The sequence below is a fragment of the Lampetra fluviatilis genome, chromosome 12 (assembly GCF_964198595.1).
Source record: "Lampetra fluviatilis chromosome 12, kcLamFluv1.1, whole genome shotgun sequence".
Lineage (NCBI taxonomy): Eukaryota > Metazoa > Chordata > Hyperoartia > Petromyzontiformes > Petromyzontidae > Lampetra > Lampetra fluviatilis.
In genome coordinates, this window is record NC_136286.1 from 496,170 (window position 1) to 509,045 (window position 12,876).

Below are 12,876 nucleotides of genomic sequence, written 5' to 3' on the forward strand. Positions count from 1 at the left end.
TGAGGCACCGCAGCCTCGGCTGGGTCATCCCCACTTTTGTCCCACGTTGTTATCCAGGTTGAGGGATGTCCCCTCCCCCAGGACCTCACAGAAATGCTCAGCAAATCTGAAAACCTGTTCCTGGGGGTCGGAGATTGGATCACCGTTCTTTCCCCTAATGATGGTAATAGGTGTGGTGCTGCAGCTAACTTTTTAGATGGAATTAACGAACGATTTGTGATCGCAGTCCATTGAGGCAGACTCCATCTCCTCAGCAACCCGTGATCACCACCCATCCTTGCAGCGCCTCACGGCTCTCTGAACCTCCGAGCGTAGGCTGCAGTAAGCCTCCTCATTCTCTGACGTGCGATGCTGCAGCCGATTAGAGTGGGCCTGTCGCTTTTTCTCAGCCAGCTTGAACACCTCCTCTGTCAGCCAGGGTCTCTGGGGAGGTCTGGACCGTGTACCCAAAGCAGCCATTGCAGCTACATGAGCCACAGTCCTAAACCTCGCCCATATCCCCTCGACATCAGGAGGAGTGGGGGACGATGCCAACCCCAGCCGCAAAGCGATAATTAAATTCTCGCTTGCAACTTTCATCAGCTAGCTGAGACCATGTCACTAAGGGTTTGAATGGGGTCCTGGGTGTACATCCACCACTGGAGTGGAAGAATGGCAGGCGCATCTTACAGATGACAAGTCGATGGTCAGTGGGCAGATCAGCTCCACGGTAGGTCCTGTTGTCAAGGACATGGGCCCGCATCCGCTGTTCGTCACGATGTAGTCCAGCATATGCTCTTGCTTGGACCCGGCATGCATGTATAATGTTGTGTGGATGTGCCGATGCTGGAACAGCGTGTTGGTAATTGCAAGCCCATGGGCTGCACACAAATATAGCAGCCTCCTGCCGTTGTTATTGAGCTGATCTGGCCCATGCCTTCCAATCACTCCAGACCAGGTGCCAGCATCATGACCAAGTCGGGCATTGAAGTTACCCAACAAGATGACTCTATCCCTAGGGGCCACTTTAGCTAGAACCTGTGACAGGTTATAGAAGGCATCTGACTCATCAGACTTGCCTGCATCCCTCCACGGATGTTCGTCTTCAGTGGGGGCATAAGTAACCACGACCACCACTCTTCGCCTCTGGTTGATGGGAAGGCGAGCCCAAAGTAGCCTGGGGCTTACAGCTTCCCACACCTCACCGCCACGCTCCCACGCCCCCTTCATTATTTTGTTCAGAAGAGCCACTCCCTGTTGTCTGGCAGTCTCCTGCCCTGAGAAGAGGACTGTCCACCCCTTATGGTGGCAGGAGCCAGAGCCGGTCCACCGGACCTCCTGAATACCAGAGATCCAGGCGGTACCGGTCCAGTTCTCGACAGAGGAGTGGCAGCCTCTCCTCCGCTGTGAGCGTTCGTACATTCCACGTGGCCACATGTAGTGTTTTTTTGTTGTTTCTGGAGGAGCCCCGAGGGTAAGGATTCAGTTTCCTGGCTCCGCCAAATGGGGTTTGGCCAGAAGTTGTCATAGACGCCTGTCCCCCCGGGGCCTCCGGCACAAGCTTATAAATAAAAAAAATTCCATCGTGGTTTAACGGTAATCAATTGAAGGTGGAGGGATTGCCAGTCCCTCGCACCCATCCAGAGCCCCCTTTTGGCCGCTGTGGTGGTCACAATCGCCATAAGAGGAAAGGCCAATCGGAATTGCCTCTCCCCCCACAGCACTGCCCACGACAGCGTTACCCGTCCGGCACAACGAGGAGGTAGGGGGTTGTTTGCCGGACAATCAGAGACACGCACATATATACATACACATAGATATATACACACCACATAGAGATACATAGAGATAACATAACATAACCGTTGTTCACCACTAAATGGTGACGTTTCCACGGCGTTTGTGCTATGGTAGGTGCATTTTGAGGTTACGTGAAGTGTCGAAGGCCCGCTGGCAAGAGGTCACAGAACAGACCAAGGCGCCATGGGTTGACCGACTGAGATGACTGGCAGATGCACCAACTGTGCTCCCCACTGCGCCAACTCTGTGCGCTTTAGCCACCCGGCGCTCTGCTCGTTGTTGTGAGCATCGCTACTCTGCCCTCCGTTGTCACTGGAGGGCGACTGCCTCCAACTCTTCCGCAGCATCCTTCACGATCCTCCTCCACAGAGGCCGACTGCTGGTACCAGTCATCGGCAAGTCCAAACAGCTCCACATCCTTCTGTACCACATCACTCCATCTCTTTTCTAGCCTGTGCCGCGCCCGTTTAGCCCCCTCTATCCGGCCGAACAGAAGCTGCTTGGGCATGGGGTGGCTGGGTATGCGGGCTACACACTCACACAGAGAGCACACACAGAGATACTCACAGACATGCACACACACTTACACACCAATACACGCGCTGCGCCCACCCACCGGGACCCCCTCATCCGCTCCCCCTCCACCAGCCTAACAATGCCCCCTTGTGAGCGAACACTCGTACCGTGCCCCTCCGAGTGACCGTCTCCGGGGCCCAAATAAAGCAGCCACATCGCTCCCCCGCCCCCTTCAAATCCCTTCACTCACCACCCCCGCGCCTCCCACGCCGCCACTGAACTCAGCGCCGGCGTACAGGGCCCCTCTGCTTTAGGGACCCAGGGTCCCCTCCTCCGGGTGGGCGAGACACCCTTCTCTGGGCTTCCCCCCCCCGTCCATCCGTCACAGCTAAGGCTGGCAATACGCAGCGTTGTTGGCATTTCTGGGCAATAGACTTGCGTTAAAAAGTGCTCGTATATCTCCGCAAGGTCGCAGGGTCGTAATGAGGAGGGGAGACGCAACGCTCATTCATCTTGGCGACCGGAGCAGAGCTGCGGGAACGCACTGGAGGGGAATGAGAAGCGAGTAGCTCGTGGATTCCAGAGCCACGAAGCACATCACCATCATCACCATCAGCAGCATCATCACCATCATATTACCACCATCACCATCATCACCATCATCACCATCATTACCATCAGCATCATCACCATCAGCATCATCACCATCATCACCATCATCACCATCATTACCATCATCACCATCATTACCATCAGCATCATCACCATCATCACCATCAGCATCATCACCATCATTACCATCATCATCACCATCAGCATCATCACCATCATTACCATCAGCATCATTACCACCATCATCATCATCAGCGTCATTACCATCATCACCATCAGCATAATTATCATCAACATCATCATCACCATCAGGATTACCATTTTCACCAGCGGCATCATCACCATCAGCAGTATCATTACCATCTGAATCAGCTACATCACCATCATCAGCATCACCATCATCAGCAGCAAGCAGCAACTCCAGAATCACCAACAGCAGCGGCATTGTCACCATTGGCATCATAAGCAGCAGCAGCGCTCGCCGTTCTGTCTGCCCCTGTCAGGGAGGAGCTCAGAGGCTCCGAAATCTGCAAGTGGGTAGAAGGTAACGAATCCGGGGTGGGGGGGGCATTTACTCGCAAGAGTAGGAGCAGGGGCATTGTGTGCCCGTGTCATCTGGAACATATCAAACGCCAGCGTCCGAGCGGCGCGTGCGACACGAGCCGCCCTCCCCCCCCCGTCTCTGTTTCCCACGTCCGCTGTGCAGCACGCGGCGTGGGCTCTCAGCACCACGTGGTCTGTCAGGGGAGCCGCTCGAGTCTCGATGGCCTCTCACCCGTTGGACACGGAGCCCGTGTCCCCCTCGTGAGGTCTGGGCAGCGTGGTCTCGGCCGAGAGAGCACACGGAGAGAGATTACGAGTTACAGTGCCGACTGGTTATCATCAGCCTTGATTCATCCACTGCTGGATGAATGCCTCTCCACGCCGTCGCCATCTCTCACAATCCTGCGTGCGCCAATCCGCCTGGCGCCTGCACACGGAACTGATTTCATGGCTCCATCTCCTCGAGGGATATTCTCTCGCACGTGTGGTTGGAGTTTTTTTTTTATCTCGAGTTCGCGTCTCTGGTGCCGAGGACAACATTCTAACCGAGCAGAGATCGTGCAGAGGGAGGGGATGAGGACGGGGAGCCCGCGGCCGGGACTCCAGCGAGCGGTAACCCCAAGCCAAGTGGCCTCCACCCCGCATTGGCCTCCTCCTCTGCGAGCCATGCGCCCGAGTCGTCGCCTCTCGGTATCCGATCCACGGTTTGAGTCGCTTCGGCCGATCCTTTCCAAGCCACATCTACAACACTATCAGCCATCATCGCCATCATCCACATCGTCCACATCGTTCATCTCATCCGTATCATCATCCACATCATCGTTCGGAGCGCCGGCAGGGACTTCGCACGGGGAGGAATCACCGGGAACCGATCTGGATACAGCAATCGATCCGTGTGGTGACGACGCCGCGACGAATCGCGGCCACGGCGAATTCCCGCGGCGCCGCGACGCCCCCTGGCGGGCGGCGCTCCGTGCAGGGCGGCCCCTGGGCCCCGGGGCCCCGCGGTGAGGCCCCGGGCCCCGCGGTGAGGCCCCGGGCCCCGCGGTGAGGCCCCGGGCCCCGCGGTGAGGCCCCGGGCCCCGCCGGTGAGGCCCCGGGCACCCGCGATGAGGCCCGGGCCCCGCGTGTGAGGCCCCGGGGCCCGCGGTGAGGCCCGGGGACCCGCGGTGAGGCCCGGGGGCAGCGGCGTGAAGGCGGAGTCGGTGTTGGGTCTCGGAGACCGGACCCAGGCCTCGAGGACATTGTCTCAGCTCTGGGGCCTTCACCTGGCGCTCGGTCCCACGATTTGGCCTCGAGGCACCGGCCTTGACACCCCCCCCCCCCTAAGTGGGCCTCTGCCTTTCGACGTCGGCCTTGAATTCGTGGCCGCCAGGAGACTCGGGAGTCGCGCGCGAGCCGCAGCGACTTCCATCCTCCGGCACGCCACATCCAGTATGCATCTCGCCATGGCCACGACTTGCCGCCACCGACTCCAGACTACCAGCCACCCGTGGATTTGCCCCCAATGTTCAGCGCAGTGAGCCCGAGGCACCGCCGAATATTTGCAGTGGGGAGGACCAATTTGGCGGCGGGCAGCTCAGGGGAGCAGGGAGGTGTTTGATCTCGACACGCCTGGACCCCGCGGCATCAGGGGGGTGGGGAGAGGGACGGGGAGAGAGTAGCAGGGGGGGAGGCTGTGGGAGAGAGAGAATCAGAAGAGGATGCAGGGCAGCATGGATGGAGACAGGGGGGCAGGGGGAGAGGACTGCGGGGAGGGAAAGAGGGAGGTAGGGAGGACGAGAAGCAACGAGGAGAGAGAGAGAGGAGGGGGGCAATGAGGGAGACAGCCATGTAGGGAGGGAAATATTCAGGAGGAGAGAGGAAAAGAGAGAGAGCGCTGAGGATGGAGGCAGTGGAGTGGGGAGGGAGAGAGGCGGGAGTGTGTGGGGGGGGGGCTGCCCGCGTGTGCGGTCACCGTCCTCGCGCGCCCCCGCCCCCCGCCCCCCCGCCTCCCCCAGGACGCGGCGCTAATTGAATGGGGGATGATCGCGGCTCCTCCACGCGCCGGGCAGCGACTCCTCCTCGCCGCTCATCGTTATCGAGCCGCGCTCAGCTCCGCTCCACGTCAATGCCTCGCTCTCTCGCGGTGGGGTACATCGTGGGAACCCCCCTCCCTGCCCCTCCCTTCACCTCCCTCCCTCCCCCACACTCCCCCTCCCCACACTCCGCGCGGCGCGGGGCGGGGTGCGAGCGAGCGAGGGGGGTAAACGTCCCCGATAAGCGGCGACCCCGGCCGCGGGGGTTGACCTCCCGAGAGCCGCGGCGCTGATGACTCGAGATGAGTCGAGATGAGTCGATAATCCCCGAGCTGCCGCTGCCCCTCAGGGAGCTGCTCCCCCCCACCTCCACGATCCCCCACCGCCCCACCCCCTCCCGCTCTTGAACCCGGCCCTGTAATTGGCTTCAGCTCGGCGCGTCAAATCCGCGACGTCTGCGCGGGCATCATCGAGCTGCGCCGCCTCCTCCCCCGCCGCGTTAGTAGTAGTACTAGTAGTGTAGTAGTAGTACTAGTAGTGTAGTAGTAGTACTAGTAGTGTAGTAGTAGTACTAGTAGTGTAGTAGTAGTACTAGTAGTGTAGTAGTAGTATTAGTAGTGTAGTAGTAGTGTAGTAGTAGTACTAGTAGTGTAGTAGTAGTACTAGTAGTGTAGTAGTAGTACTAGTAGTGTAGTAGTAGTACTAGTAGTGTAGTAGTAGTACTAGTAGTGTAGTAGTAGTATTAGTAGTGTAGTAGTAGTAGTGTAGTAGTAGTACTAGTAGTGTAGTAGTAGTATTAGTAGTGTAGTAGTAGTGTAGTAGTAGTACTAGTAGTGTAGTAGTAGTATTAGTAGTGTAGTAGTAGTAGTAGTGTAGTAGTAGTACTAGTAGTGTAGTAGTAGTATTGTTAGTAGTGTTAGTTTTAGTAGTGTTAGTAGTAGTAGTGTTAGTAATAGTGGTAGTAGTAGTACTAGTAGTGTAGTAGTAGTACTAGTAGTGTAGTAGTAGTATTAGTAGTATTAGTAGTGTTAGTAGTAGTGGTAGTAGTGTTAGTAGTAGTGGTAGTAGTGTTAGTAGTAGTGTTAGTAGTAGTGTTAGTAGTAGTACTAGTAGTGTAGTAGTAGTACTAGTAGTGTAGTAGTAGTAGTATTGTTAGTAGTGTTAGTAGTAGTGTTAGTAGTAGTAGTGTAGTAGTAGTGTTAGTAGTAGTGGTAGTAGTAGTGGTAGTGTGTTAGTAGTAGTGGTAGTAGTAGTGTTAGTAGTAGTGGTAGTAGTGTTAGTAGTAGTGTTAGTAGTAGTACTAGTAGTGTAGTAGTAGTGTAGTAGTAGTACTAGTAGTGTAGTAGTAGTAGTGTTAGTAGTGTTAGTAGTAGTGTTAGTAGTAGTAGTGTAGTAGTAGTGTTAGTAGTAGTGGTAGTAGTGTTAGTAGTAGTGTTAGTAGTAGTGTTAGTAGTAGTGGTAGTAGTGTTAGTAGTAGTGTTAAGTAGTAGTGGTAGTAGTGTTAGTAGTAGTGTTAGTAGTAGTACTAGTAGTGTAGTAGTAGTACTAGTAGTGTAGTAGTAGTATTGTTAGTAGTGTTAGTAGTAGTAGTGTTAGTAGTAGTGTTAGTAGTAGTAGTGTTAGTAGTAGTAGTGTAGTAGTAGTGTTAGTAGTAGTGTTAGTAGTAGTGTTAGTAGTAGTAGTAGTGTTAGTAGTAGTAGTGTTAGTAGTAGTAGTGTTAGTAGTAGTAGTGTAGTAGTAGTAGTGTAGTAGTAGTGTTAGTAGTAGTAGTAGTGTTAGTAGTAGTAGTGTTAGTAGTAGTAGTGTAGTAGTAGTGTTAGTAGTAGTAGTGTTAGTAGTAGTAGTGTAGTAGTAGTGTTAGTAGTAGTGGTAGTAGTGTTAGTAGTAGTGTTAGTAGTAGTGTTAGTAGTAGTGGTAGTAGTGTTAGTAGTAGTGTTAGTAGTAGTGTTAGTAGTAGTGGTAGTAGTGTTAGTAGTAGTGTTAGTAGTAGTACTAGTAGTGTAGTAGTAGTACTAGTAGTGTAGTAGTAGTATTGTTAGTAGTGTTAGTAGTAGTGTTAGTAGTAGTAGTGTTAGTAGTAGTAGTGTAGTAGTAGTGTTAGTAGTAGTGTTAGTAGTAGTAGTAGTGTTAGTAGTAGTAGTGTTAGTAGTAGTAGTGTTAGTAGTAGTAGTGTAGTAGTAGTAGTGTAGTAGTAGTGTTAGTAGTAGTAGTAGTGTTAGTAGTAGTAGTGTTAGTAGTAGTAGTGTAGTAGTAGTGTTAGTAGTAGTAGTGTTAGTAGTAGTAGTGTAGTAGTAGTGTTAGTAGTAGTAGTGTTAGTAGTAGTAGTGTTAGTTGTAGTACTGGTATTGTTAGTAGTGTTAGTAGTAGTGGTAGTAGTGTTAGTAGTAGTGTTAGTAGTAGTAGTGTTAGTAGTAGTAGTGTTAGTAGTAGTATTAGTAGTGTAGTAGTAGTACTAGTGTAGTAGTAGTAGTATTGTTAGTAGTAGTGTTAGTAGTAGTAGTGTTAGTAGTAGTAGTAGTGTAGCAGTAGTAGTGTAGTAGTAGTGTTAGTAGTAGTAGTGTTAGTAGTGTTAGTAGTAGTGTTAGTAGTAGTAGTGTAGTAGTAGTGTAGTAGTAGTAGTGTTAGTAGTAGTAGTGTTAGTAGTGTTAGTAGTAGTGTTAGTAGTAGTAGTGTTAGTAGTGTTAGGAGTAGTAGTGTTAGTAGTAGTAGTGTAGTAGTAGTGTTAGTTGTAGTAGTGTTAGTAGTAGTAGTATTAGTAGTGTAGTAGTAGTGATAGTAGTAGTAGTGTTAGTAGTAGTAGTGTTAGTAGTGTTAGTAGTAGTAGTAGTGTTAGTAGTAGTAGTGTTAGTAGTAGTAGTGATAGTAGTAGTAGTGTTAGTAGTAGTAGTGTTAGTAGTAGTAGTGTTAGTAGTAGTAGTGTTAGTAGTAGTAGTAGTGTTAGTGTTAGTAGTAATAGTGTTAGTAGTAGTAGTGTTAGTAGTAGTAGTGTTAGTAGTAGTAGTGTTAGTAGTAGTAGTGTTAGTAGTAGTGATAGTAGTATTAGTGTTAGTGGTAGTAGTGTTAGTAGTGATAGTATTAGTAGTAGTGTTAGTAGTAGTAGTAGTGTTAGTAGTAGTGTTAGTAGTAGTAGTGTTAGTAGTAGTGTTAGTAGTAGTAGTGTCAGTAGTAGTAGTGTTAGTGGTAGTAGTGTTAGTAGTAGTGTTACTAGTAGTAGTAGTGTTAGTAGTAGTGTTAGTAGTAGTAGTGTCAGTAGTAGTAGTGTTAGTGGTAGTAGTGTTAGTAGTAGTAGTGTTAGTAGTAGTAGTGTTAGTAGTAGTGTTAGTAGTAGTATTAGTGGTAGTAGTGTTAGTAGTAGTGTTAGTAGTAGTAGTGTTAGTAGTAGTGTTAGTAGTAGTATTAGTGGTAGTAGTGTTAGTAGTAGTGTTAGTAGTAGTATTAGTGGTAGTAGTGTTAGTAGTAGTGTTAGTAGTAGTAGTGTTAGTAGTAGTAGTGTTAGTAGTAGTGATAGTAGTAGTAGTGTTAGTAGTAGTAGTGTTAGTAGTAGTAGTGTTAGTAGTAGTGATAGTAGTAGTGTTAGTAGTAGTAGTGTTAGTAGTAGTAGTGTTAGTAGTAGTGATAGTAGTAGTAGTGTTAGTAGTAGTGATAGTAGTAGTAGTGTTAGTAGTAGTGTTAGTAGTAGTGTTAGTAGTAGTAGTGTTAGTAGTAGTAGTGTTAGTAGTAGTAGTGTTAGTAGTGATAGTAGTGTTAGTAGTAGTAGTATTAGTGGTAGTAGTGTTAGTAGTAGTAGTGTTAGTAGTAGTGATAGTAGTAGTAGTGTTAGTGGTAGTAGTGTTAGTAGTAGTAGTGTTAGTAGTAGTAGTGTTAGTAGTAGTAGTGTAGTAGTAGTGTTAGTAGTAGTAGTGTTAGTAGTAGTAGTGTTAGTATCTACACCTTGCTTGCGAAGGAACAGCTTAGATGGACTGGCCACGTGACCAGAATGCCCTACGCGAGACTTCCAAAACAAGTCTTCTTTGGCGAGCTGAGGAATGGCAAGCGAGCACAAGGTGGCCCCAAAAAGCGCTACAAGGACACCCTGAAAGCTTCCTTGAAGAGCTTTGGATTCGACCTTAAAAGCTGGGAATCCCTAGCACAGGACCGACCTGCCTGGAGACGAAAAGTACAGGACGGTGTAGTCCTCTGTGAGAGTAGGAGACGCTCCTGTGCCATCTTGAAGAGGCAGCAGCGCAAATCTACCAAGGAAGGACGTGTGGCTGCACCTCAGAGCTCTGCATCCTCCCTGACCTGCTGTCCAGTGTGCCACAGGGAATTCCGGGCTCGGATTGGCCTCTTCAGCCATTTGCGCACTCATCAAAACCCAACATAATGACAAACGTGCCTTGGTCATCATCAACTTTGATGGACGAACAAGAAGAAGAAGTGTTAGTAGTAGTAGTGTTAGTAGTAGTAGTGTTAGTAGTAGTAGTGTTAGTAGTAGTGTTAGTAGTGATAGTAGTGTTAGTAGTAGTACTGGTGTTAGTAGTAGTAGTGTTAGTAGTGCTAGTAGTAGAATTGTTAGTAGTAGTAGTCTTAGTAGTGGTAGTGTTAGTAGTAGTAGTGTTAGTAGTGATAGTAGTAGTAGTGTTAGTAGTAGTAGTGTTAGTAGTAGTAGTGATAGTAGTAGTAGTGTTAGTAGTAGTAGTGGTGTTAGTAGTAGTGTTAGTAGTAGTAGTGTTAGTAGTAGTATTGTTAGTAGTGATAGTAGTAGTAGTGTTAGTAGTAGTAGTGGTATTAGTAGTAGTAGTGTTAGTAGTAGTAGTGTTAGTAGTGATAGTAGTAGTAGTAGTGTTAGTAGTAGTAGTGTTAGTAGTAGTGTTAGTAGTAGTACTAGTAGTGTAGTAGTAGTGTTAGTAGTAGTAGTGTTAGTAGTAGTAGTGTTAGTAGTGATAGTAGTAGTAGTGTTAGTAGTAGTGCTAGCAGTGATAGTAGTCGTAGTAATTTGGTCGCAGAGATCAGCTCAGCGCCGCCAACTCGGGTGGGAGGGGGGCTACGGGGGGGGGCGGTGGTTGCGGGGGGGGCTGCGGGGGCGGCTGATTGCTTCTATTCCTCACGAGCCCAGCGGCAGGGAGGCCCAGCCGCTTAATGTGTTAATGGAGCATCCGTGAAGCGATTAGAGCCGCGGCGAGCCCCGCTCACCCCCCCAGCCCCCCAGTCCCCCCTCCCCCGCCTTCCCCAGCCCCCCCCCCGTACGCACCGCCCCCCCGCGGAGCCCATCTCGGTTCATCAGCGCCACCACTCGACGCCGCCATCGCTCACCCGCGAGGGTTTCTCTCTGGTGGGTTTTTTTCTCCCCTCGCTCTCTCTGATTTTTTCCGCTTCGAGCACGCGGCCTCCCCTCCTCCTCCCTCCCTCCCCTGCCGTGTTATCCCAAACACCGCAGCCGACCGCAGCGCGCTCGGGCACGCATTCCCCTCCCTCCGTCTCTCCATCTCCACCGCCGCCAGCCACCCCCTCCATCTCCCCCCTCCTCCATCTCCCCCCTCCTCCATCTCCCCGCTGCTGCTGCCGCCGCCGCCGACTCCTAAATCTGTCGCTAATCACCGCGCCGCGCCACCCGCCCGCACGCGCCGCGTGGAGCGATCGCGCGCGTCAAGGCCCGGCGCGGACACGCGGACACGCACGCGGACACACACCCACCGACATACACACACACTCCATACACACTGGAATTCATACACACACACATACACACACTCTTATACACACACACATACACACACTCATATACACACACATACACACTGACACACACTCATATACACACACACAGACATACACCCTCACACACTCATACACACACTGACACACACTCATACACACACACACTGACACACACACTGATAAACACACACACACTCCATACACACACATACACACACTGACATACACACTCATATACACACACTCACACACACTCACACACTCACACACTGACACACACACTGACACACACACTCATACACACTGCGACACACTCATACACACACACTGACACACACACTCATACACACCGACATACACACACACACCGACATACACACACACTGACATACACACTCATACACACACACACTGACATACACACTCATACATACACACACACACTGACATATACACAGACATACACACACACAATCCATACACACATAATCCATACACACACACACTCCATACACACACACTCATACACACATACACTGACACACACTCATACACACACACTGACACACACACTGACACACACACTGACACACACACTCATACACACACACCAACATACACACACACATACACACACTGACATACACACTCATACACACACTGACATACACACTCATACACACACACACACTGACACACACACTAACACACACACTAACATACACACACACACTCCATACACACACACTTATACACACACACTGACATACACACACTGACACACACACTGACACACACACTGACACACACACACACTCATACACACACACTCATACACAATGACACACACCGACATACACACACACACCGACATACACACACACTGACATACACACACACTGACATACACACTCATACACACACACTGACATACACACTCATACACACACACACTGACATACACACTCATACACACACACTGACACACACTGACACACACACTCCATACACACACATACACTCATACACACACACTGACACACTCACACACTCATACACACACACTGACACACACACTGACACACACGGCGAGTGACACGCAGCGGCTGCAGACTGACCGAGCGACTTACAGACACAGCAACACACAGAGCGACATTATCGCGAAAATTCACAGTCACATATACACATATAGTCAAATTTACATATATAGTCAAATATACACATAGAATACAAACGTATCGTCTTCCAAAGATTGTTGGGGCAGGTGTTGTTTGCGAACACCTATGAAGGGCGGCATACGAGGGGGTGGGTGGGTGGCCAGCACAACGCCCGGCCGCCTTTGTCTCCCGAGAGGTGACGTTTACACACCGCACCAGGCACTCATTTGAGACTCACTCAAAATAGGGGGTGGTGGAGGGGCATAACCGGTTCAAATATTTCGCCACTGTGTTTTGTCGTGAGCAGGAATCGAATTCTGGTCTCAGTGAACTAAACCATACACAGGGCACGTATGCACACACCCTTCCCATAGACACCCACCATAGACACACACCCTTCACATATACACCCAACACACACACACCCTTTACATAGACGCCCAACATACACACACACCCTTCACTTAGACACCCAACATACACACACACACCCTTCACATATACACCCAACACACACACACCCTTCACATGTACACCCAACATACACACACACC